At 37.8% G+C, this 25,473-nt stretch overlaps 1 long non-coding RNA gene across 11 annotated transcripts; it reads right to left on the bottom strand.

Moving 5' to 3' along the window:
- Positions 1 to 19,095: 19,095 nt before the first annotated feature.
- LOC113331200 lies at positions 19,096 to 22,266 on the bottom strand. Of its 11 annotated transcripts, XR_003350781.1 has the most exons (7): positions 22,107 to 22,266; positions 21,783 to 21,896; positions 21,583 to 21,686; positions 21,300 to 21,454; positions 20,432 to 20,483; positions 19,872 to 20,018; positions 19,142 to 19,750 (listed from the first exon to the last, which is right to left on the bottom strand). It is a non-coding gene; the product is annotated as an uncharacterized LOC113331200 (long non-coding RNA). The 11 variants fall into 11 exon arrangements; XR_003350780.1 differs by having other exon boundaries at positions 19,138 to 19,750; positions 21,300 to 21,686; XR_003350783.1 differs by having other exon boundaries at positions 19,139 to 19,750; positions 21,300 to 21,594; positions 22,017 to 22,266.
- Between the last annotated feature and the right edge of the window lie 3,207 nt (positions 22,267 to 25,473).

Raw genomic sequence — 25,473 nt, 5'->3', positions numbered from 1 at the left:
TGTCTATTAGTTCGTCCGAGAAGTCCTTTGGTTTGATATCAGCCTTGTAATCTTTGAACCCCCAGCCATAGATCATTAATGTTCTTTTTGCCTGATTCTCCTGATAATAAGCAGCTTTGTTCTACCCACATGACTTCCATGTAAAAGTTGACAAATGGAGCTTGCCTTGGAGAATATCAAGGAGAGGCGACTCAGGTTTGGAGGAACCCTTGGTCACAAAAGGGACCATGATGTTCACACAGCTCTGGCAAATATTATTGACCTTTAAACCACTGCAATTAGGTTTTAGGCAAAAACCAGAGGCAACGTGGCTGAGAAGACGAATAGCTATTCCGGAATTGCACTACACACGAGGACTAGAACAGCCGTGCTCTAAAGCAAGTCTGAGACCAACATCTATTCCCTTCAACACCTGATAAAGATAAAGTACTCCATCCATTGAGAAATAGACTGAAGCAGCTATTGGCTTTGCAGACATATTGCACACAGTAACTCCATATCCTTCGTAATGTTTCTCTGCATTAAAAAACCCGTGCACATTGACCCAAGCAAATTCTATTGTCTCGCCTTCCTGTGTCCAAGTCAGCTTCCAGTTTTGCTTATAGGGATGATCGTTTGACTTAAAAAGCTCTACCCCTTTTGGGAAACTACCAGAAAGGAGAATCTGTCGATCCTTATGGTCGAGGTAATCCTCCTGGAAGACTTCCTTGTTGTTATTAGTTACATCCTCCAAATATTTACTGTAAAGATAGATGAAGTTTAGGTATTCATATATTAGCATGCATGCATTATTAGCATGAAACTGAAAAATGCATACTGAGTGTATATTTAGTACTTACACCAACATATTGTCCGGGACCTTCCTGGCCGCCATATAGTACAAGATCATCAAAATACAGAAGATTTCCAACATCACTATCAGTATCAGATTCATTTGTGCTTTCCTATGAGTAACAATAACTGATAGAGGAGATGCAGTCAAAATCCGAATGAAACGAAGAAACTCAGCCTCGAAAGTACCCGGGGTTTCTTCTCCAAAGAAAACTTCTACATCATCAAGATAAGTCATATCTCTTCCTCCAAAGGCATATTAAACATCAGAAAAAGAATCAGGAAGCGGAGCCTGAGAAGAACCCTCCTCCGAAGTCATACCCGAGTTGTTTCCTCCAAAGATAACTTTTTAAACAGGATAAAAACTGTAACTCAAGAGGAAAGATGAAATATCAATAATGAAGGATCAAGTGGTTCTCTATAAGGCATTTGATGCTTAAATGTAAAGACTGATTTTTTTAAGCACCGACTCAAATATATATACATATGTAATCATATGCATGGATGATAAGTGTGAAAAAGTTATAATAGATTGTCATGGTTGTCATGCATGATGATGGCAGCAATGAGCCAACATGTTATAATAATACTGTAACATGAGCTCGAAGATCGCCAGTACCAAATACTCTAAGAAAAAAAATAACCACAGTGATAATAATTATAGGAGTGATACCTTGTTAAAGCAAACACTCGTATTTATCTCCTCAATTAAGTGCACATATAGAAGAAGTCTTGTGCTAATTCTCGTGTTTGGGAGTGACGTATTTATAGTAATTCTTAGATCGCAAATCGGGCAGATTGCTATTATGTATTCCTTCCCAATTTCGGAAGTCGGTCGAGTCATGACTCATCAGTGCGTATTTGTGGGTCCGGTCGCAAATCCTGAGTTTTGGTTTCCTTAATTATTTTGGTCAGTTTCTTCACAAAATTGGTTAAAAAGACCAAAATCAGCGATTCCTGGGTGGAAAGAACATTTAGATTTTGGTACAGTTTAAATGGACAAAAATGTAAAAATAGCCGGGATGTAAACAATTTCATCCTACATATTTTCAAATACTTTTTTTTATTTTTAATTTACATCAGGATGCATCCAGTACTCACCTAATGTATGGTTTTGATTATCTTCTACGTGTGTGAGATGATAGAGCTAGGTATGAAGTTTGGAAGTTGAGTTTTGATTATGGGTATAATTTGCGGATTCGATTTTGAGTTGAAGTTATGTTTGTTGAGTTTGCTTATGATTTCGTATGCAACCTGCTGCTAAGTTTGCATATATCTGGAGTATGCAACCTGTTGTTCACTCTCTATCTTAGTTAGGTCTTTATGTTTGCTTAATAACAATGGTGCTTTAATAAGTACTTAGAATAATGTTGAGGATATCTCACTGAGTGGTTATATTGGCAAGCTTATCTCTTAGAAGTTGATGCTTATATTATCAAGACAAGACAAATTTGCATATCCAAGTTGGTGATTGCTAGAGTTGAGGGTGGTATAACCAACTATGTTGCTAGAGTTCAGATGTTGTATGGTAATTTATTATTACTCTCATAGTTCCTAGTGCTGAATGTTTCTGAAGTTGTGTGTATACAACTATGGTGGTTGCTGTGATCCAAAATTTCTACACCAACTGCATATACAATTACTAGCCTGCTGCTTCTTAATGCCAATTACTACCCTGCAACTGTTGCTTCTGGCCTGCTACTTCTGTTGGTATTGCTCAGCTGTTGCAATCACTTATTTTGCTTAATGCTACACCAACACTTGCTGCAATTTTGTTCTACTTCTCCTCAACTGTATTATCTCAAGACCATCTGCATCAACATTTAATGTCATGCTACAACACTCTTACCTATCTTGATTAATGTTGATGTTCATATTGTTCAACCCTTTGCAACAAGATCCGGCTACTTGCTCTTTATGCACTTTTGCTCCTACTTATCTGACAACATTGCAGGTTCTGGTACTGTTGCTTTCTACTTCTGCTGATGTTGTTTTGTCTAATAGCATGTGTATGTGACTGAGTGTATGTGCAATCTCAAGTGTTCTTTTTCAAGCCCCCTTGAGCTTGAAGGAGGGTAATAGCATGTGTATGTGACTGAGTGTATGTGATGTGTAAGTGAGCCTGGTTATGAGAGCGTGCCATGTGCACGAGTGTTGTGTAAAGAGAAGAAGTGAGTCGAGTATATATTACTCAGGTCTCTTGTAACAGAATCAATCTTTTCTAATCGATATCAAACCCTTAAAAAATGTAGACATCAGAAATCTATCTGGCGTAGCCTCTTCTTTTACTTTCTTCTGGCCATGGTAGGCAAATTAGTGTCAATTGGGCATCTTGGATGTTCCATAATTTCCATTGAATAGCTATCTGCGTCTGAAACAGAAGAGAAAGACGGCAAGATTTGGTAGTAAGACCGCAAGAACTTAAATAAAGCAGAGAAGAATGGATCTCAAGAAAAGGAATCATATCTTCTATCACGCATGCAAGAATGAATCACGCATGGAAGAATGAGGTATGCAGGCAAATTCGACTAACAAAATAATTTTTAACGTACAAAGATAATATTTTCACATAAAAAGAAGAAAAAAAAACGAAGGTCAAAAAGAACACAATAATAATGAATAGTGATGGGTACCTTCTTTTTCTTTTTTGGCGGAGAATTGGATTTAATCTAAACCGGAGCGGCAAAAAATATTAGAATGGATCTCCTCCTCCCCGCACACAATTAAGTGCAAACTACTGCAAAAAAAAAAAAAAAGAAAGAAAGAAAGAAAGAAAGAAAAGCCTGTTGTACTAGTAATTCTGGTGTTTGGGTGTGAGTGTTTTGGTGTCACACATTTATGGTAATTCCAGGATCGAAAACAGGAAAGATTAAGATATAAACCCGGTCCAATATTATTATATTCCTTCCAAATTTCGAAAGTCATGACTCGACAAGAAAAATAATTTTCTTGGTTTTGGCAACTAGAAGCTTAAATAAGAACCATTAATTGGGAAATAAGAAAAGGAATTGGGGATATAAGAAGGACAAAAACTGATTCCAGATATCTGATGGACACAAAAAATGTGTCTAATTCGGTCTCAATACTATATATTATTGGGACTCGATTTTGAACTAATTGTGGTGTTTTTGTGTATGTGTAGGTGTTTTTAGAGAAATATACAAGTGTGTAAAATTCGGCTCAAAAAAGTGCTATTTGGAACCCCGGAGGAGATTTGTTACCCGGACTCTCAGTTTGGATAAGGGGCACCCAATTATTAAGGGGCACACTAGCTGCTATTTACACCCCACTGGTGGGCAGCTGCTAAAGGGACACCGTATACTGATAGGGGGACTCCCCTTTCTTCTTCGTTTGAATCTAAAAATTGGCGGGAATATTTGAGCTTCACGGACCAGAATTAGGGATTGTAAGTTGGAGATGTTAGAAGGAGACTAAAGCGCTGAAACTCTTGGGGACGACTTGTTTTGACCTAACAGAGATGGTATGGGCTTTAGAATCGCTGAAATTTGGCTGGATATTGGTTCCCAACAAAACAGGAGAGGCTAGTTTGGCTGGGTTTTCTGGGAAAGTTTGGGCAGAGATTTACTTGGAGATTTTCATGGGAAAGGCTTTGTTTGGGCCTGTGATGATGAAACAGGTCTGGTAAATCCTTTGGTTTCGAGAAAATAGGAAAGTTTACGTGGATTTAACAAAACAGAGAGGAATATTCTCCCGTGAGATATTCTCGAGATTATTGCTATTCTTGGTTGATTTGGGCGTGGCTGAGTGTGTTTGACAGCATCAGCGATGAGTAAGAAGCATGCTGGGAGTGTTTTGGCAGAAAACCAACGCGTGAAAAGGCGAGAAAAGAAAGAAAATTGTCCGAGATTATTTTTATTTACTGTTGATCTATGGAAATATTTTCCGGAGTAATGAGCGAATATTCTTGTCTCTGTGGGGTATATATAGGCTGCTGGGATTACATGGAAGGGGGATGGAGAGTTTGGGATAGTTTAGAACACTACAGAGACGCAAACAATCGAGTTGCAGGAAACTGCCATTGCTTCTGCTGAAGAAGGAACGAAGAACATAAGACCCACAAAAAAGTGTCGTATTTGCTACAGTGGAAACGACACAAAGTGAGCAGTCTTATAAGCTACAGTAACAGTGATAGTTATCATTTATCGTACTCTGTAACAGTTCGGTTTGTAACAAATATAATTGTTACAAACATGGTTTTATTATTTTTCTCCCATTTCATTATTGTAAACACCTTTTTGAGCAATGAAAAATTCCTTTGAGCGTGTTTTCATCATGTGGAGATAGAACCCATCACTGGGACAACGGAGGAAGCAACTTTTCATGATTGTGGTAAATGAATTAATTCTTTTTATTGACTTTTTGCATAGATTTAATTGCTTTATGATTTCTATTAATTACTTGTTATTTTGTCTGATGTCGCATGCTTGGTTTAAATTACTTTTGATGCGTCATGCTTACGACTTACAAATAATGTTTTATGAAATCTATTTTTGGCAAAGAATTAGAGTCACAACTTCTTTTGTTTGAGCTACATTGTCTAGAGTTAATGATTGAACTACAAGAATATGAAAAGTAGTGAAATCCAGCGTCTCAGTGCCTCTTCATCTTGTCACCATATTTGTATATATTTTCCTTATTTTCGTTTATTAAAACTTAAAATCAATACAACAAAGTCCGAGTGAACGACAACCTTTACCACTATCTAAAATTCGATCAATATCAATTCGGGGTCACCCCTTATCTAAGTATTTTACGTATTACCTAATCTACCCTCACTAATCAGGATTAGTGATTAATAATAATTAGTAAAATCTTAAGATTTTTGATAAATGATTAGCGTGTGTTTTATTTGAATTTGGGTGAGTGAGGTGAGAGTAGAAGGAGGGAAAAATATTTTTGAGTGGAAATTTTTTGTGAAAATGGAAGATGATTGTGAGGAGAGAATTGCAGCTGCTGAATCTTTATCTCTACTACAATAAGGAGCTAACGACAACAACTCTCAATTGCAACTCTTTGTTAAGCCAACACCCTTGAATGATGATTTTGACGAGTATGGAGAGTTTTTCGAAGAAGCTACACAAGAAAATAAATTTGCACAACATGCAAGCATCCCCAATACACAGGTAAAGATGCTAGAAGGTTGAAAAATAGATTTTTTTTTCTTTAAACCCTCCATTTTTTCAACTGTAAAACCTCGGTGCTGGCATGGTCGTAGTATGAATACCATGCAGGCAAAAGCGTTACCGGCATGGTATTCATACTACGACCATGTCGGTAAAGCGATATCCCCCAATTTGAATATTGATCCGGCATAATATTCTATCAAAAAACTATGTCGATACGCAGTTAACTTTTTTACCTACCAAGGAATATACTACGGAATATTAAACCGGCATGGGTTCATTGATAGGTTACCATGCCGGAACTGCATGAAAAACATACAGGAAACATTTCCATGTAAACCCAAAAACCGGCATGGAAAATTAATAACCATCAACGCCGGAACCAGTTACCGGTGTGGTACCATCAATTTCGAGAATGTCGGCAGTGGAGCCGGCGTTGTTGAGTTTCAAATTTACAATGCCGGTACCTACAAAAAAACATACAGGAATAAATGTTTTCCAGAGCTAAATACCGGCATTACATATCAATTAATTGGAATGCCGGTAGCGTGTACCGGCTTGGGACAACAAATTATGACAGTGCCGGCACCTTGTTTTCCGGCGTTGCTGTCTAATGAATAATGTATGCCGGAATATGTTTCAAATTTGGTCTTCAGTTTTGAGTTCGACAATGCCGGAACATTGGTCGAGCATGTCGGTACTTGTTTCCGGCATAGTGTTTGAATTTCGTTTGGAACTAATTTTCGTTCGATCTTTAGGTAGTGACATATATTGATCCAACAAATGCAAAGCCGCTTTATCGGGATACGTCGGAATACTATAAAATACCTCCGGTATGTGACCAAAGAATACTTTACTAATGGATTGCTAGTAATGAACCTTCTAATGAATGTGAAATTGATCTTATGTAGGGAATAATAGATCGAAATGAAGCAATCTCTTGGGATAAAGAGACGGCTCTTAAGAACATGTGTGTGTTGGTGAGGAATACCGAACGTTCAAAGAGGCATTTTGAAATGGCTTGCGAGAGAAGCGGGAAATACAAGGAGAAGAATAGCCACAAGAGAAAGGATTATGTATATCCAAAGAAGACTAATAGGGTATACAAGACTCGTACGAGGAAGAATGATTTCCCGTTTAAGCTTGTTTTCCTTTTAAATGACATGAACAATTGGGATTGTGAGGTTTTGTGTGGCTGTCATAACCACCGGGATCCGAAAGATTTTGTTGGTCACTCCCTAGTTGCGAAGCTGAAACCTCATGAGTTCGAGGATGTAAAGAGATTGACCAAAGCACTTATCAAACCGAGACAAATTCTCAGAGGCTTCAAGGAAAAGGATGAGTCCAACGTGTCTTCTATACGTACAATTTATAGCGCACAAGCAACTATTAGAAGGGTGGAATGGGAAGGGAGGTCCGTTATGCAAGAATTTGAGAAGATGGCTTGGGATTACAACTACACGCGTATCATTAAAAGAGGGTCGGACGAGAAGCCCCTTCAAATATTCATTTCGCATCCTTTGATTTCAAAATTGGCAAATACATGTTGTGGTGTTCTTATGATGGATTGTACCTACAAGACAAACAAATACAATATGTCGTTGTTCAACATCGTGGGGCAAACCTCGGACAAGGTAACATTCACATTGGCTTGGTGTTTAATGGAAAATGAGAGGGACTATAATTATCATTGGGAATTACGACAATTGAAATTATTTTTTCAGGAAAATCAACTTCCGAGGGTGATCGTAACCGATCAAGATGATGCATTAATGAAAGCAATATCCAACGTCTTCCCGGACGCACAAAATTTCCTATGTACATATCATATACGTCAAAATATCATAAAAACTTTCCATGCCTTGTTTGAACCCAATAAGGCGGATATTAAAAAGAGAATGATTGTTCAACTAGAGGAAGATGTATGAAAGAAAAAACTATCCCCCGAAGAAGAAGAAGATGAGAGAAGCAAGATAAAGGAGCGAGTGGACAAAGAACATGCGGAAAATCATAAAAAGTGGTTGGAATTTCTAAGAGATTTGGATAAAGTTTATTGGTCTCTTACCGAGGTTATGTACGAAAAGAGATTGGAGAAGTTTATTGCCGATTGGAACGAAGTTTATCCGACTGCCGTCTGGTATTATCGGACTCAATGGTTGGATAAGTTCAAGGAAAAATTTGTGCGTGCATGGGAAAACCGGTATAGACACTTCAAGACTGAAGCAACTAGTGCAGCGGAGTCCGCTCATGGGAGATTTAAAGATCTCATCCAGTCCGGTCAAGGCAATGTGGTTATGGTCACCGAGGAAATGGAGCAATACTTTAAGGATGATATCAATAGGATCAAGGTGTCTTTTGAGAAAAGCTCAATGGAAAGGATGACTCAATTTCTTCGTTATCGTAAGTTGCTCCAAGGAATAGAATTCAACGTCTCTCATTGGGCAATAAAACATATGATGAGACAAATGGAATATGAGAAAAATTACGGAAAACCAGGTGATGTGTGTATTTGTCCCGACATGTCCTCATTGGGGCTTCCGTGTCGTCATATGCTTGTGAAGTATGAAGAAGTGATACCTATTGAGGTTATTGACCCGTTCTGGAAGCAACTATCTTTAGACCCTCCCCCTTCTGGAGATCCCGGGCAATCTCCATGGGATACGAACGAAGCAAATGAATTCTATGAAGCTTACACACGTGGCACCTCGGTAAGCCGGCAAGTCTTGTTGAGCCAACTAAGGCTAATTACTCGTCCATGGATCACACAAAGCGAAGATCCAGGAAAGGGAGATCCAATAGGTACCGCCAAACTAAAACGTCAAGGAGAAAACAAAGGGTAGAATTGAAAGGAATGACTCAATGTGAAGAAGAACGCGCAGCAAGTAAGAAACGAGATCTAACCGCAAGTGAGATTTCGGAACAAAGTTTCGTGGAAGCGTCGGTTCCAAACAAAAGAGGTAGGCCGAGGAAGGAACCGCTATCAAGTTGTAGATGGGGAAAAACGATTCGCTAGTTTTTAAGGAATTGAGGAGACGACCGTACGGAGGAGACTCCTCGAACCGAGGGAAATGTTAAACCTCACACAGATGCACCGCTGCAAAGGGGGTGCTTTAGATTCGAAAGATCAATCTGTAGTACTCCGGCCTAAATCAAGACAATGACCGTTCCAGAGTAAATTTGGTCCCAAGAGAGGATGGGTTGATCTGTAGGAGGAAAGCTGGGAAATGTGTGGAATCAATGGTAATCAAAGATTGTGGGTGTGTGAATTCTGAATATGATAAGCGCTGAATGATTGAAATTGCTCAATTGAGAGTAGTTGCTCAATTGATGAGTTGATGATCTCGTGTTGTCAGTTTGACGTGAGATTGATGATACTGTTGATGCCGATCATTCAATAATAATTCAGAGACTTATTTATATTGCTGGAATTGTAGACACCATGATCCTATGAAGTGTGACAGTTGATGGAATCAAGGAGTGGGGAAGTGGAGATCGTGTTTGAAACCAGTTGCTCAACGTGTGGAGACTTGGTCGATTTTCCACCCATTACCTCCTGAAGTCCTTCAACTGATTGCACGACTTGATCACATTCCATCGTGTGTTTGAACACACGTGCCGTAGACCGCCACACCAAACCCTAAGTGATATCCCCCCAAGTGACACGATTGACGTCTCGTGGTTTGTTAGTCAATTGATGACTTCATGGTTTGATGGGACGATGAGTCCATGTAGTCTTTGAGTTGAACATGATGTTCTGAAACTCATGAATTGAACATGTCATGAGACAGAGGTATAGTTCTTATGATGAAGTGATCAAGTATTGCTCATTCGATGGATCGTTGAATATTGATTATTGAACCAATATTGAGCAAATATTCCTCATCTGAGCAAGTGCTGCTCATGTGATGAATTTTTGAATATTTGATCGTCTGAGCATGTGTTGCTCATTTGATGGATTATTGGCAGCGTACCAAAAATATTAATTAGAATACTGGTCGTTGAATCGAGCATAATTAATAAAATTAATGACAATGAGGCCTCGTAAAATTATTAAGGTTGGAATCTGGAATGATGATCCTTGGATTCAGAAACCCTAATTTGATTAATTGATGATCAATTCATGGTTCGTCAGAATTTCAACCATGGGACGAAGGAGGGAGCGACTACATGGACCGTGGGTTAACCATATAGTGTCCATATGCTCACCTGAGCAAATACAAAGAACTCATGAAGAGTTGAAGATTTGTTGGTGAAAGAATGATCAAATGTTGATTTAATCATTTATTCGAAAATGCTCGTCTCGGCCTTAGGTGAGAAAACCTAATTAATTATGACGAGGCGAGGGACCGACCATGGAGTCATGAAACCGTCCCTGGGTTGTCACGTGACCGCCTGACGATCACTTCATGAAAATCCAAAGTGTTTGGAATAGTTTTGGACCTAATACGAGCAATTGTGCAAATTAGGTCAAAACTGTGAAAATTGATGGGACCGGCTTCCGTGAGCCAAAGAGCCAATCTTGGTCGGTCAAGATAGCGTGCTCGTGTTCCCAAGGCGTCCGCGTCTCAGTCCTGAGAATTTTGATATTTTCTGGCGTGCAATTGAGCGTCCATTCGAGAAAATATGCCAAAATTAGGGTTTCGACGAAACTCAGGAAAACACCATGAGATGATGAAAAATAATTATAAAATAAGGGATGAGGAGGCGTGGGACCACCGTGGTCAAGGAATGGTCCGCCGGTCATGACCACGGTCCCGTTGTGCCTTTTCCTTAATTTTATAATATTTTGATGATTTTATGAAAAATTCATGAATTTTGAGAAATTTGATGAATTTAGGGAGTTTCCATGAATTGAAGGAGTTTTCATGAGTTCAGGGAAGCAAAAAACATTAAAATAATAAAAACAAGGGCGTGTGGGACCGTGGAAGGCATGGACGGCCGGCTTGGGCCCGGTCCCACGAGTTTCCCTAATTTTTGTGTTTTTTTATGTATTTTTGATGAATTGAGGGAATTTTTCCTAATTGGAGAGAAATACCATGAAATCAAGGAATTTGATGAATTCAAGGAAAACTAATAATAAAATAATAAAACAAAGGGGCGTGTGGAACCGGATAGGGCATGGCCGGCCGGCCAAGGCCCGGTCTCACAAGTTTTCATAATTTATTTTATTTTATTATTATTATTTGATGATTTGTGTAAAATACCATGAAATCAAGGAGTTTTTTCATGAAATTAGAGAAATAATAATAAAATAATAGGGAACCGTGCGGTGTGGGGCCGGTTGGGACCAAGGCATGGCCGGTTGGCCAATGGTCACGCCCCACACTCCTTTCCTTAATTTTGTATTATTTTTTTATGGATTTATGGAAGTACCATGAAACCGAGGAGTTTCCTCGAGACGAAGGAGATTTGATAAAATGAGAGAATTTTCATCAAATCATGAAAAATAATAAAAATGTATTAAAAATATAAAACTGGCGTGGGATTGACCACGACACGATCGGTTGGTCGTGTGTCCGTGCTCCCAGCACCCTGATCAATATTTTTAATTATTTATTATTTTCTTCTCTATTTTGCATAGGTTCATCGTTTCGTTGTATTTTTTGAAATACTCGTTCGTGTGGTGACCGTTAGCGTATCGTCGTTGAATACACCTTCACCATTTGAATCGGGGCATACTTAGAGGTAGCTCAGACGCCCGGTTGTTGATTATTTATTACTGATTTGTGGAATTCAGTGGAGAATAATTCACAAAACTGAGTAATAAGATTTTTATTATTAATTCATAGGATCAACTGAGGATTCGACTACGAATTCAGAATAATAAAGTGAGCATTACCATTCCATGGGATCGTAGATTCAACTATAGAATCGGAGTAATTAAGATTTATCTATTACCATTTATGAGACCAGTTATGGATTCGATCATGAAATCGGAGTAATGAGATAATATAGTTATTGTTATTCTATGAGATCAAGTCGTGGATTCGATCATAGAATCAGAGCAATTGTTATTGCTATTACATGGGACCAGTCGTGGATTCGACCATGGAATAGGAGCAATTTTAATTAGGAATAATTAACTTTGTGGCTCTATACTAGCAGAGCAAGCTGTCTAGGAGCATTAATTATCCCGATACGAGCTTGTCGGTAAGTCATATCCTTTATATAGTCAGGGTAAAATCATTTTTTGTTCCTGAAGACGTTATCGCTCTATACTAGCAGAGCAAGCTGTCTCGGAGCCGTCCATCTCGTGATACTATATAGAAATAATCACTGAAAGTATTCAGTATTCATGAGATATGTCGTTGCCCAGTCGTGAGACTACATATCTACATGTACTCTGAGAGAAAGTACTCTCCGTTGAGAATTCGATGAGAGACCCGTCTCTCGATATTCTCGTCTGATTGCTGAATCAGAGCTTCGTATAATTATGAGTTTACGATTTTATCCTTCGTCGAAAATCCACCATCTACACAAGTCAACAACAAACGAAGGATTCTGTATCCACACCAAAAGCTAACTCATCGGAGGTTCCAATGAAGAGGGGTAGGCCGCCAAAGGTATCAACATCAGGTTACAAAGAACAACAAGGTGAGCATTCTGAAGCCATACCCATAGTCGATCTAGCGGAGGTTCCAAGGAAAAGGGGTAGGCCACCAAAGGTATCAACATCAAGTGACGAAGAACAACAACGTGAGCATTCCGAAGCCATACCCATAGTCGATCTAGCGGAGGTTCTAAGGAAAAGAGGTAGGCCTCTAAAGGTATCATCAAGTGACATAGAACAACAAGGTGACGAGGCAAAGTTGGTGACAAACCCAAGTGATATCAAAGTTGATGTAGTTTTATTTCCAAGGCGAAGGGGTAGGCCAAGGAAGTACGGACTACCATCACATATCGAAGACAGTGCAAGTGTAGAGATTGCAGAGGATGGTTTGGATATAATCAAGTTATAAAAGGGTAATATGAAGATGTATAAGGATCCCAGAACAGGTAGGACAATTAGAAGTTATCATACCAAGACATAGTCTTACATAGACCAACTTCCTGAGGTTATTCGCGAGTATATTGTATATATGGATGATGTCGATGGAGATGGAAATTGTGTCTATCATGCTGTGACAGAACAATTAGGAATCTTTGACACGGCGGTTAGTAGAGGTATGACACTATGCCGATATGCTAGAACGAGGATGGCCGAACAACTTGTGAACAAGAGGAGCTTTTATGAGCAATTGGTTGCTGTAGGCGAGGGGTTTGATGTTATGCATTCTCAAATATTAGGGCCCGAGCAAGAGATGAACTTTCTTCCTTCTCAATATTGGATGAGAATGTCGCTTTGTGGGCATCTAGTGGCGGATGCATTTAGATGTGTTGTTCATTATTTTATCCCCACCGTAGAAGTAACATTTACCCCAAAGTAGCAAAAACGTGAAGGATCCCTTAAGAAGAGAAGAGTTATTTTGGCGTTCGTGAACGGTAATCATTTCGTAATTCCAAAACTCAAGGACAATTATCCTTTGCCACCTGTTTGTGGGATGGTAAAAATACAAGGATCTAGATCTCAATATCTGGAAGGGATGGATGGCATTGTATGAGGATAATCACCAATTTTGGGATGCCTTGGCCTTATCAAAGAAACCTCTTCAAGAGGAGGAGATTAAAGTTAATACGTGTGGAAGCGATGATGAGTAATTTCGGTATATGTGGTTCACTAATATGCAACCTTTTGTTTTTCTGGGAAGTTTGAATTGTAAACATTAAATCATATTCTGATGCCTATGCCGGCATAGTTGTGTTAATTATTACGCCGGAACTTTTGTGTCGGCGTAGATTGTTGTTTTGGAACCATGCCGGAAATACAGAAAAAACATCCAGAGAAATCAGTAAATTCGCCGGCATAGAAGTTAACATCATAATGGTGCCGGTTTTCTGTCAAAAACATATTTTTCCAAGGAGATTGCAGACCACCGGCATGATATACAAACACGTTTAAATGCCGGAACTCTTTCATTTAGGAAACCGGCATTGATTTTACTCTTTTCGAGCATACCGGTACTGCATATAACTTAGAAATTTATGTGGTCTTGCCACATTCAAACTCTGTAAAAGAGGTAATTTGACAAAAGTTTATCAACATAATAAATATAATAACAATACTAGATTCTATACCAGAACAAACTCCAAAGTTATGTTGTTCCAAACCGAAAAAAAATCAAACATAAACCAAGTCAAGCAAAGAGTTAAGCAAACACACAAACAAACACATTGTTCAAGACTCGCAAACAAACATAAACGAACACTAGATTGTTGAAACCAAACTAATACTACAGAAGAAACAGACGATCACTCGGTTCTTGGCTTCTTGTGTGCTGTTTTCTTCCTTTCGCCCCACAAGTCTTTTGCCGACGAATCTTCAATTTTTTCGATCTTTTGCTCGACGTTATCCATTTATTTCTTGGTCAGCACCTCTCCTTCCTTGTTCTTTTTCTTAAATAACTTTGACAAATTTCCAATCCGCTTACGCTGTTAAGGAATTATTAAACATGTACTTAGTATGTACAATTGTATAACTTCATAGATATAGATTAAAAGATTACTAATGAACAAGACGTACGTACCAACAACGTAACGAGCTATAGAAGTGCGAGTACAGTTTTCGGAGTTGTGGAGGGACGTGCTGGTGGTGGTGGAACTTCTACCACATCCGGGCGTACAACATAAGGATGCGAGTACTTCTGATGGCCTCTTAGGAAGGTTGGTTCACTCTCATAACAGTTTTCAGCCAATTCCCAATCATCCCTATCCAACAAAAGTCCTTGTTCTTCCCTCTCGCTCCAATGCGCAAGAATATATTTTGGGTCGTAAACTACGAGAGTATTGTTCTCATTTGATTGGCATTGAGAAAAGTCATAAGAGAATTTCTGATAAGATGTATCAGTGAGATCTTTCTGCTTGTACCCAAGTTGGCGCATTACACGTCGGGGGTTGTGCATAACAAATCCTTTTGGATGAAAAAACGGTCCGTTGTAAAACGAAACATTTTCACACCTTTCGAAATAAACTCCTCTGGCATACCTATATGGGTCAAACACAACATCTTGGACAGCCATCGAATCCAAAGTCAATCTCATTACTAATAACCGTTTCTTGTTATTGGGCCTTGGGGTATTTTTGAAGAAGTATTTCTGACCTAGAGGCCTATTCTGTGGATAATCAGGGACAACCTCCAATCTTTTATACCGTATGAACAATTTTGTGAAGTGTTCATAAGCCCACACCTACACCAATGAAAGGTCGTTCCAATGAAATGTATAAGAAAATAAATAATTGGAAACTAACAAATTTAATGACAACAATCAAAAAATAAGTAGTTCACTATACCTGAATTACAGTGAAATTCCCATTAAATTGACGGACGTAAGCCTTAGAAGCTCGGCGCATTTCTGCCAAAAAATGTGCCAAGAAAGCAGTTACCCATGAATACTCATGAACCTTTTCCAACGGATCCAAGTATTGTAGGTTGTTCATATGCACCCTGTTATCATTAGCGTCAGGGAATATAGCGGAGCCCAAGATGAACAACATATAAGCAGCGACAGTTTGCTGAACTTGTTCGGGATTCAATTCCTTGTTCTTCGTGTTCCCAGACAATTCAACGAGTTTGACGAATGTGATGGTCTTTGTTTGGGAACGCTTTGTCTTGTACATATTTGTCAAAGTGGTTTCCTTGTCCTATCCAAACAACTTAGAAGTCAGCTCATAGATCTTGTCCCATCCAAGGTCCTTAGAGTCATCTCCTACCTTAACGGCTTTCCCAAGAACCTCTAGACCTATTATCCTTTGGACATCTTCAGGGATAATGGTCATCTCGCCAAAATGAAAATTCATGGTATCAGTTTCACCTAAAAGCCGCTCCAAAAATCAGTTCGCCGTGACGGTATCAGTGGCCACATAATTTTTAATCGCGGGATACAACGCAGATGTTTTGACTATTGCTTTAACAGAGGCACACTCATGCTTCAAAGGCCATAAGTCCGTCTGTTGATGGAGGCTAACACGGAAGGCTTTTTTGTGGTCCTATAAAAACACACCAAACTTAATTCAATTCACTTGATCACAGATAAATAATACAATAAGAAGATGCAAACGTCTTACATAAGATTGATAGATCCAACGAGCCCAAGAGTCTTTGTAAGAAAATAAGAGTTGCGGGTTTATCGGTCCACCCCAATGTTTGTCGTCATCGCGGTTTGGAATCATGTCATATTTACCAGGAAGGTGGGCTGTGGGTGCCTTTTCATTATCCTCAGGGGCTTCAACTCCGACACCAGTATGTGCAAAGCCACCTGCTTGTGAGGATGAGCCACCTGCTCGTTCCGGTACAGGTAATTGTTCCCACTCATCATCATCATCACTGTTGGTTGAGTCGCTTATAGGTTGATCCCGAATAGTCACCTTAGCAGTAGCCGGATCAGGACGGCTACGTCGAGAAGACCTACGTTTTGGTTCTACAACACGTTTTGGTTCCAGAGCTTCACCCCAAATTCTACCACGTTCAAGGTAAGGTATCATGTCATTAATATGAGGAAGGTGGGAACCTTTAACTTTCACTTTGCCATTGCCCTTCTTGTTATTACCTTGTGTTGGTTGTTGACTTGGCCCACCAACTTCGCTTTGGCTTGCTAATTGAATTGGAGGAACCACATTATCTTCATCCTCACTTTCCTCTTTATCTTGCTCATCTTGATCATCGTGGTCACGGATTGCAGCTCGACCACGGTCACCACCACTCTCCCAAATTATCGCTCTTGTCTCAGCCCCCAAACGCTTTTTACGACCTTCATCTTTCCCTCGAGGAGGGAGAGATTGAGGAGTATCAAGACCGTCCTTCCTTCTTCTCTTAGTGACAGCATCTTTAGTTTTTCTTTTGTTAGCCTCCTTGGCTTTTGACCTATATCATAAAATCACATGAAATGAATGTGAGACAACTCACTTTCAGTTTTTCTACCGGCTTGACTTACTGAAACAAAGCACGCCGGTTGTCTGTTCCGGCATTAAACAATGACTGTCGACAATGCCGGTAATCATATTTAATTCTCCAGTATGTTTTAAGTCCACTACCGGCATGCTCTAAATAAATCAATTCCATACCGTAACCTGGTGCCGGCATTCGAATCAACCTAAAAATCTATGCTGGTTTAGGTGACAAATTCTTAAGTTTTCCTGTATGTTTTAAGTCCACTACCGGCATGCTCGAAATAAATCAATTCCATGCCTAACCTGGTGCCGGCATTCAAATCAACCTAAAAATGTATGCCGGTACTGGTGATAAATTCATAAACTCTCCTGTATGGTTTAAGTCCACTACCGGCATGCTCGAATTTTTATAAAAGAATTCCGGTACTATAAATCGGCATACAATGCAACCAAATGTTTATGCCGGTACTGGTGACAAATTCATAAACTCTCATGTATGTTTTTAGACCACTACCGGCATACACGAATAGTTATAAATGACTGTCGGTACCAAGAACCGGCAGGGAATTCGACCCAAATTCTATGTCGGTATCGAAAATTCAGTTTGTGGTGAATCTGAAGAGTGAAAACGGCATTGCATTCATCCTAGATTGAATGCCGGAAGGTAAAACCGGCACCGTATTCATACATATTTCACTGTCCGTAATCACTGAAACTCAACTGTTTCAGTTAGGGTTTGCGATCCTAACCTAAACACATTGCTATAAATCGATTAAAACACTCATAAAGTAGTTAAAAATCACTTACCTTCTCACAGAAGCCATGGTTGCGAGAGGTTGATTGTCAGAATCCGCTGCTTGTTCTTCTTCTTGCTCTTGAGCAATCTTAGCAATTATTTGTTCCTGTTTTTGTTGAGCAATCGATTTTGAGTTCGATTGGGCATTCGTTTTCTTTCGTGGAGGCATTGTTTATGATTCGGGTAGGTTAATCGACGATGAACGGATGAACAACGATGAAAAAAGATGAATTTTTTTTTCAAAAACCTAAACCTAGGTCAGTGCCGGTACTGAGAAGAATGGGGATATGTGTTTAGTTTTTAGATTTTAAGTTTTAGGGGAAAGAGTACAGTAGTCTTTTCATAATGTTTTTTAATTAATCAAAGGGTATTTTAGTATTTTCATACACAAAAATCACCCCTTAGCACACACCATGGGTTTGGGGAAGTAATCAATATCCCCCAATTCCTTTTTTTATCCCCCAATTAATTGTTCTTAAATAGACTACTAGATTTATGCTCGTGCTACGCACCGAGCATCTTTATCTTTTAATTATATTCTTGATTTGGTGTGCTACGCTTCTTCCCACTCCGCCGCGGTGCATTTTTGATTTGTTGTGGTTCGATTTTGCCTCGTCCCGTCGTACATTTTTGATTTGGTGTGATTTGGCTTTGCCTCACCCCGTCTCTTAGGATTTTTTATTTGGTATCATGCGGCTTCGCCTCCCCATTGCGATGCATTTTTAATTTGGTGTGGCTCCGTTTTATGTTTGATTTGGTGTGGTTCGGCTCGACTTTGCCTCGTCCTGGCACCTTGTACTTTTAATTTGGTCCCTTGGCAGGGCGTCTTCCCGCCCCTTTTCGGTGCACTAAACCTTCTTTTTTTTAACAAAAATGGCATGTAACCCGTGTTCTGCATAAGGTTGGATGAAAATTTAGAAGAGATACGTTAAACCTTCTTATTCATTAACAAAAATTTTAGGCTCATGTATCCCATGCTACGCACCAAGTTCGATGAGAATTTCAACGCCCCAATGACTGTTCTCGGTCCCTTGCATATCAGAGCTTGCTTCACCATGAGCTCAAAATGTTTTTCTTGGGGATCGGCTGTATGCTTCAAGTACAAAATGTTCTATAGATGCACTGTTTGTCTTGTAACCGATGAGAACATTGCGAGTATTCTTCCTTTCTTATTAACTCTTTGTTAGTAAATTGAATATCCAAAGCCTTTTAGCAATAAAATAGTAAGCTTCTGGAAACAATAAAATAGAGCAAAAAAAGCTCATTTGTAAACATAACAGATAAGATCCCACAATGAAAATCGATAGTTTCCTTTCCCTTATCTTTTTGTTATTCCTCCATCCATCTTAGAGTATTACCAAATCTGAATTTAGTATTTCGGCAAGAGATAGAGTCGGAGTTTCGAAAGAAATTGTGTCGAAACACCTTATGTAATAATGATCCACATGTAAACTAAATATCCCCGTGAGGATGCTGCAGAATATGTAAGGATACATAAGCTGCAAAATGGCTTATGTACCACCCAGAACATTAAAGTTACAACTTAAATAACGGTCGGTGCATGGAAGTACTTCACAAAACCATCTACCTTCCGCTTCCCATAAATGAAACCCGGTCTTAGTACAATACCTGAGAAACTTTGTTAAGCCAAAAGATTTGCATGAAGAGCTACAGGTATGAGCAGAATTGTACATTTGTAAAAAAAAAATGGTTCGCAAGAAGAAATGTGAACAGTAATAATAATAGTAAGTGAAGTTTCAAGAAAATGAAAATTTTGGTGTCGCCAAAATGTACATACTAAAAATAAGTTTGTAATGGAAGGAATTCCCTTATGTACAAACTCACATAACGGCGTGTTTATATTATTGATTACGGTTGTTTGGGAATTTCGACAGAACCTCTGATTTTGCTTCTCTTTCCAGTGAAGTATCCAGAAGACCGTAGAAAGGCGGGAGATTGTAGTCATGTACAGAGATCAGCACAAACTTGGGAATTCCTACAATAGAAACACATGCTGTCAGATTAATGTTCGGCATAGAGAAAAGCACTGCCAAGGAAAGTGGCACAAAGTCGTAGTTCTGAAATTCATCATAAGTCATAACATTTCATTTCCCTACCATACTCCTTTGCAGCATCTACTGCCAAAACGTTCGCCTCACCATTTATATTTTTCATTTGCTCATAACTTCCAAAACCTCCAATAGTTGACACAACTGCTATAGCACCAACCACTACTTCGTCTCAATTCGCATAAAAAACATCTCCTGCATAAAGAAAAGAAAGGTAAGGTTACACCATAGGAACACAGTTGTACAAATAATCATCTCTAAGGACACATAAACCAGAATCTAACTGTTGGAGGAGAGACAAATAGTCGCGAGCAACCTAGTTTCCGGATGGGGCAAGGCAAAAATACATATTGTCTACCGCAAATGTGAAACAAACTCAATTCAAGAAGTAGACCCATGCGAGTTCAAGAACTTAATGTGAAACAAACTCAATTCCCGTGGGTGCCGGTGCAGATAATGCATCACATTTGGGCACTTTACAGTTCTCATAAAGTTGGAATTCAAACATCTTTTATTTTGGCTCCAAGGGATATTTAGTCTAATCTTGATTCTGGATATAGTAAATTGCAGAAAAAATAATATCAAAAACTTCATGAATTAAAAATAACCTGATCTTCCTGCGGTATAATAAAATATGATGGCATAATAAGTTTGCAGTACCTGTAATTGAACATATGCATGAGTGATTAATAATTCAGTAAAGCATAGCAGGTACTTTATTTTCCCAATCTCTTTAAGTATGTACATATGCAAGGAAAGGTATTGAACAACCAAACTTAAGGGAAATTCAATATTTGGGTTGAGTTTGAATATTTCTTTTTTGTAAACCCAATTTGGTGCGTTGAATGAAGAACAGAATAAGAAGTATGATAGTTGACATGCATCAAACCGATAAATCAGCAATTTAAGCTACAATATTCTAGTAATTTCACAATGAGCACCACCCACAACTTGTCAGAAGGCTATATTAACCAAACTGGAACAGAATAATACTCACGTTTTGAGGACATATAACTCCAAAGAGCGTTAGAAACTATCGTGAGAATTATGCTGAGAGAATATGAGCAAATCTTAATTATACAAAGTAATAAGAGATACTACGCTTTCGCTGTGATTGTTAAGTACTTTTACTCTTATACAGGAAGTACTCTTTACCATTAGGGAGTATATCTAATTAGAGTTGCAAAAAATCTCTAAAAACATTTCTGGCACGCAACCAATAACCAAACATTGACATGTTTCTTTTCCTTGCTTAGTAAGTTGTTGCGTAGCTTCCATTGAGAGCGCAAATTATTACATTTCAAAATTTTCAGATATTCAAGCTTTAACAACCTCAAAAGCTGCTACAACATCCAATTATTCCGAGAGCAATATATCATATATAAGCTAGGAGCCAGAAAGCTAGTATAGATAATGCCGAAGAAGAAGGGATATCACCAGATTTAGTTCTATAGTAGGATTTGTCTGTGAATTTACCTGAATAAAGGATATCATCAGAAGTAGCTAAATAAAGTGAACTAATTCCAGATCAAACTGGACATCTTCAAAATCTTCTACATTCGGCATGAAAGGAGATTCTGTTAGGCATTGATTGTTGTTTCCTTCTTGTAAAGCACCATTGTTCCAATGCCCTGATGCAACTCAAGACCATTAGGTACCTAAAATAAGCATAATTAATGAACATAATTAAAGAAGAAAATATAGATGCCTGAATAATAGTTTTTCTTGAGTCTTCGAAACAATTAGTGTCCCTTCTCACCTTCGCAGATATCTGAAAGATGGACATTATGCATCCAAGGATATGAGATAAGGAAAACTCTGAATTCAATTCAAAATTTTCTTAATACATTCATCAGCTTTATCCTATTTTGAAAAAGTTGAATGAGCTTAATTGGCAAAGAAGTTATATTTCGCAACAAAGAACAAAGAACAAATGTAAGATTATCAATAGGATTTTACCAGTGTTTCCAAGCAAAACGATTACTATATAAAATCCTTGGGAAATTTTCAAGTGCTAATTGAAGGTGCCCATTTATCAAGTATCAGCCAAAACTTTACCAATGCTGCAAAGCACTGCAGTGATAGCTCCACAGATTAGTAAAAACATGTAAACATCAACCTAACTCGCTACCAAATTCAAACACAGTAAACCCTTTCCTTCAAACCCTAACTTCAATTTTGCAAAAACTGTACCTGAGAAAATAAATCCCTAACCATGCCCGTATGATCATAAATCAAGAGATTAGAGTTTCAAAAATCGAAACAAAGCAGAGAAACCCTAACCTATGTTTCGTTCGGCTTGATTCCTTCAAACCCGAACTTCAATTTCAGTTACTCTTGTCTTCAATGCAAATCGTAATATCAAACCGCAATAAAAAACTAAAATCAACACAAAAGAAAAAAAATCGTTACTGATATTCCCTATACAATGAATTTCGGGAAAAAGAACCCTAGCCGAAAGAAGAAGAAAAAAGTCGAGAGTTGTTTTCAGCGAAGAAACCGGTATTTACTACTCCCTCCGTTCTTTTTTAATAGACCAGTTTTGTTTTTAGCGAAATTTAAGGAAATTAAGAGAACTAATCATTGAAAGTGGTCCTCATGACACTTGTCAATAAAAGAAGTGAAGTGAAATGGTCCCCATCACACTTGTTAGCAAAAGAAATAAAATGAAGTGGTCCACATGACACTTGTCATCAAAAGAAATTAAGAGAAAAATGGTCCCAAAAAATTAAAATAACATTTGACTTTCCTAATTAGGAAACTGACCTATTTTTTTGAAACTTTTATTTATAGAAACTGGCCTATTAAAAAAGAACGGAGGGAGTATTACATTGATATAATTTGAGGAAAAGTGGAATGGAGAATTTTTAAAGGGTAGTGATTCTCATCCAAGGATGGGTATTCTCACCGCGAGACGCATGGCCTCGCATGGCTTAGGAGTTTAAAGGATTTGATAGTTTTAAAAGGAAGAAATTATTGTTCAATAAGTCTAGATCCACCAGGGATGAATCTCGTGGCATCCACCGTGTGACACAAAAATTGTGGGGCCCACAGTAAATAAAAACCGCACTCCCTATTTTTCTCCTGGTGGGTCCTAGAGGTTTCTCTCACTCGGTGTGTTTCTCGGTGATAAATTCACGGTGTGTCTAGCAAAGCCGATTATTGTTTGGTCCATTTATATCCGGGATCACAACAGTTTGGTCCAGCGGCAAAAAGTGTCTTCTATTTGGTCTATAATTATTTGTAAATATTAAATGGACCAAAAATACCTTTTCGTAGTGTTTTAGAGTTAATTTCCGTAGCTCTTCTATTCCCATAATTATTTGCGTTCATGCTCTCCGATGAATTCTGAACTTCCTACTTATATTCGTACAAGAGTTCATTCTATTTGACGAACTATCAGGTGTTGGTCATGATTATGTGGGTTTGAGTTCATGCTCTTTGATGAACTCTGAGATTTTTGTGGGAGTGCATTCTGTTTGATGAACTATCAGGTGTTGGTAACAAAAAAAAGTTCATTTTTTCAAATGAACGCCTAATCAAACCAAAATTAAACAGATTTCATTCTTTAAAATGAACATACAACACAACTTCATTATTATGAATAAAAAACAAAGTTCATTCTTTCAAATGAATACACAATAAAATTTCATTATTAGAAAGAGTTCATTCTTTCAAATGAACACCTAATCAAAAACAAACCAAATCAAACTACAACAGAGTTGATTCTTAAAAATAGATAACAAAAAACAGAGTTCATTCTTTCGAATGAACACCTAATCAAACCAAAAATTAAAATCAAATCTGAAGAAACACAAAATCTACGGAAAAATTGAAGAAACAAAAACATGGTTTCTAGAGATTAATGAAACTCACCAGAAAATTAAATCAAAAACTCTGTAAATCGAATCTTCGAATCTTCTTCTCTGTAAATCAATCTTCATCTTCTTTGACAGCGGAAGAAAAAATTAAAATCAATCTTCAAATATCGTTATCTTCAAATCAATCTTCAAAATCTGTAAATCAATCTTCATCATGTTTGTAAACCCTAGAAAAAAAGAGATCTTCGTCGTCTTCATCATCTATAAAAAACAGCAACAGAAGAAAAGATAAAAAAAGAGAAAAAGAAAGTAGATTTCAAAATGATTATTCTGTCTAATAAATCATATATATATATACATGCACAATAATATTTTGACCAACCATTGATAAAAACGGTGAAAAGGGGCCAAACAGAGAGTTGACCAGGTCAACATGACCAAACTCACTCATTCATGCTATATGGTAGTTTATACTTTTAAAAGTATCATCAGATTTGGTATTTTTAAGATTTAGAGAAATTTTTAGAGCGTAACCAATGATAAGTTACATGAGATGGTCACTGTTTAGAAATTTATTTTGTTTGACATTTTTCAAGGATACTGATGTTAAATGTCGTTTAATTGTCCTGGAAATTTTGAACTCACTAATCACATGCATAAGGCAAGTGCTAGGTTGCAAATTAGCAAGCTCGCTTCATTATTGTGAAGTAACATTTAATTGTTCAAGAAATTCCGGAGTTCAATATTTGTTAATTTCTTCTCTTTAAAAATCTTTTATCTTGAATTTTCGTGATAAGATTAGTTGCATTTGCTTGGTACTGATAATAGCCTTCTAAGTAAGCTCAATGATGGTTTTTGAGTATCCATCAACTCACATTATAACGCTCTACATCACAAGTTAAATAGCACGGAAAATTAGTTGCTTTAATAGCATGAAGAATTAGTTGCTTTGACGTGTATCATCAGTTCTAATTCTATATACTTCACTGCCGGAGTTATTTGTTTGCAACTCTATATGCAGGTTCAAGAGGAAAGTTTCTATGTTTGTGTTACTTATACTCGTGTGCTATTGTACATTGCACCAGATCGCTGGTGTTTTTATGTAGGTGTGACGCTCTTGTATCTTCAGTTCCTTCAATTTTTTATTTTTTTTAGTAATCAACAGTTGACACATTTCAACAAACACCAGAACAAAGATTGCCCAGTTGCAACACACACTAACATAACTGAGTGACTACTTCTGATTTTCTTACAGTGACTTTGCAATGATGTAGTTTCTCTTTTAAACAATTTTAAATTATAAAGATTGCAATCGTTTAAGTTAAAGTTCTTTCTTAATCTATGTAGATTGAAGTATGTAAAAGGAAACCTTTTCGTTGTGCCCTAAATGTATTATGGTGTGGCAAAAATATGCAGTAAACGAACAAGCTTTGATTGCACCAAAGCTGAACGCAGGGCCAACTGAGTCGTCTCTCAATAAAGACAATTTGATCGAGACAAGACATTCAGTAGAAGAACTAAATTTGTTTGACGGTGATCATGGAAGTGTGTAAATATTCCAGGTGTAATCAAAATTCATTTTAAAAAATATACAAAATAATGAACATGCTAGCTTAACATAACAAAGGCATTGGCCCATTGTTTTTGGTGTTAACTCATGACTCGCATATCTTAGTATAACTAAGTTTTTAGGATCGGTCATTGAGGGATCTTATTATAATTTTGATTCTTGTGTTATTTGTATACTCTGTAAAGGCAAGCTATCATTGTTGGTTTTAATTAAGGATGTATAATTTTATCATTTTAAAAAGAAAATGATCTGGAAGTGT

This window comes from Papaver somniferum, unplaced genomic scaffold (assembly GCF_003573695.1).
Source record: "Papaver somniferum cultivar HN1 unplaced genomic scaffold, ASM357369v1 unplaced-scaffold_125, whole genome shotgun sequence".
NCBI classification, from domain to species: domain Eukaryota; kingdom Viridiplantae; phylum Streptophyta; class Magnoliopsida; order Ranunculales; family Papaveraceae; genus Papaver; species Papaver somniferum.
Note: the sequence above shows the minus strand (reverse complement) of the source record. Positions and strands in the feature narration are given on the sequence as shown.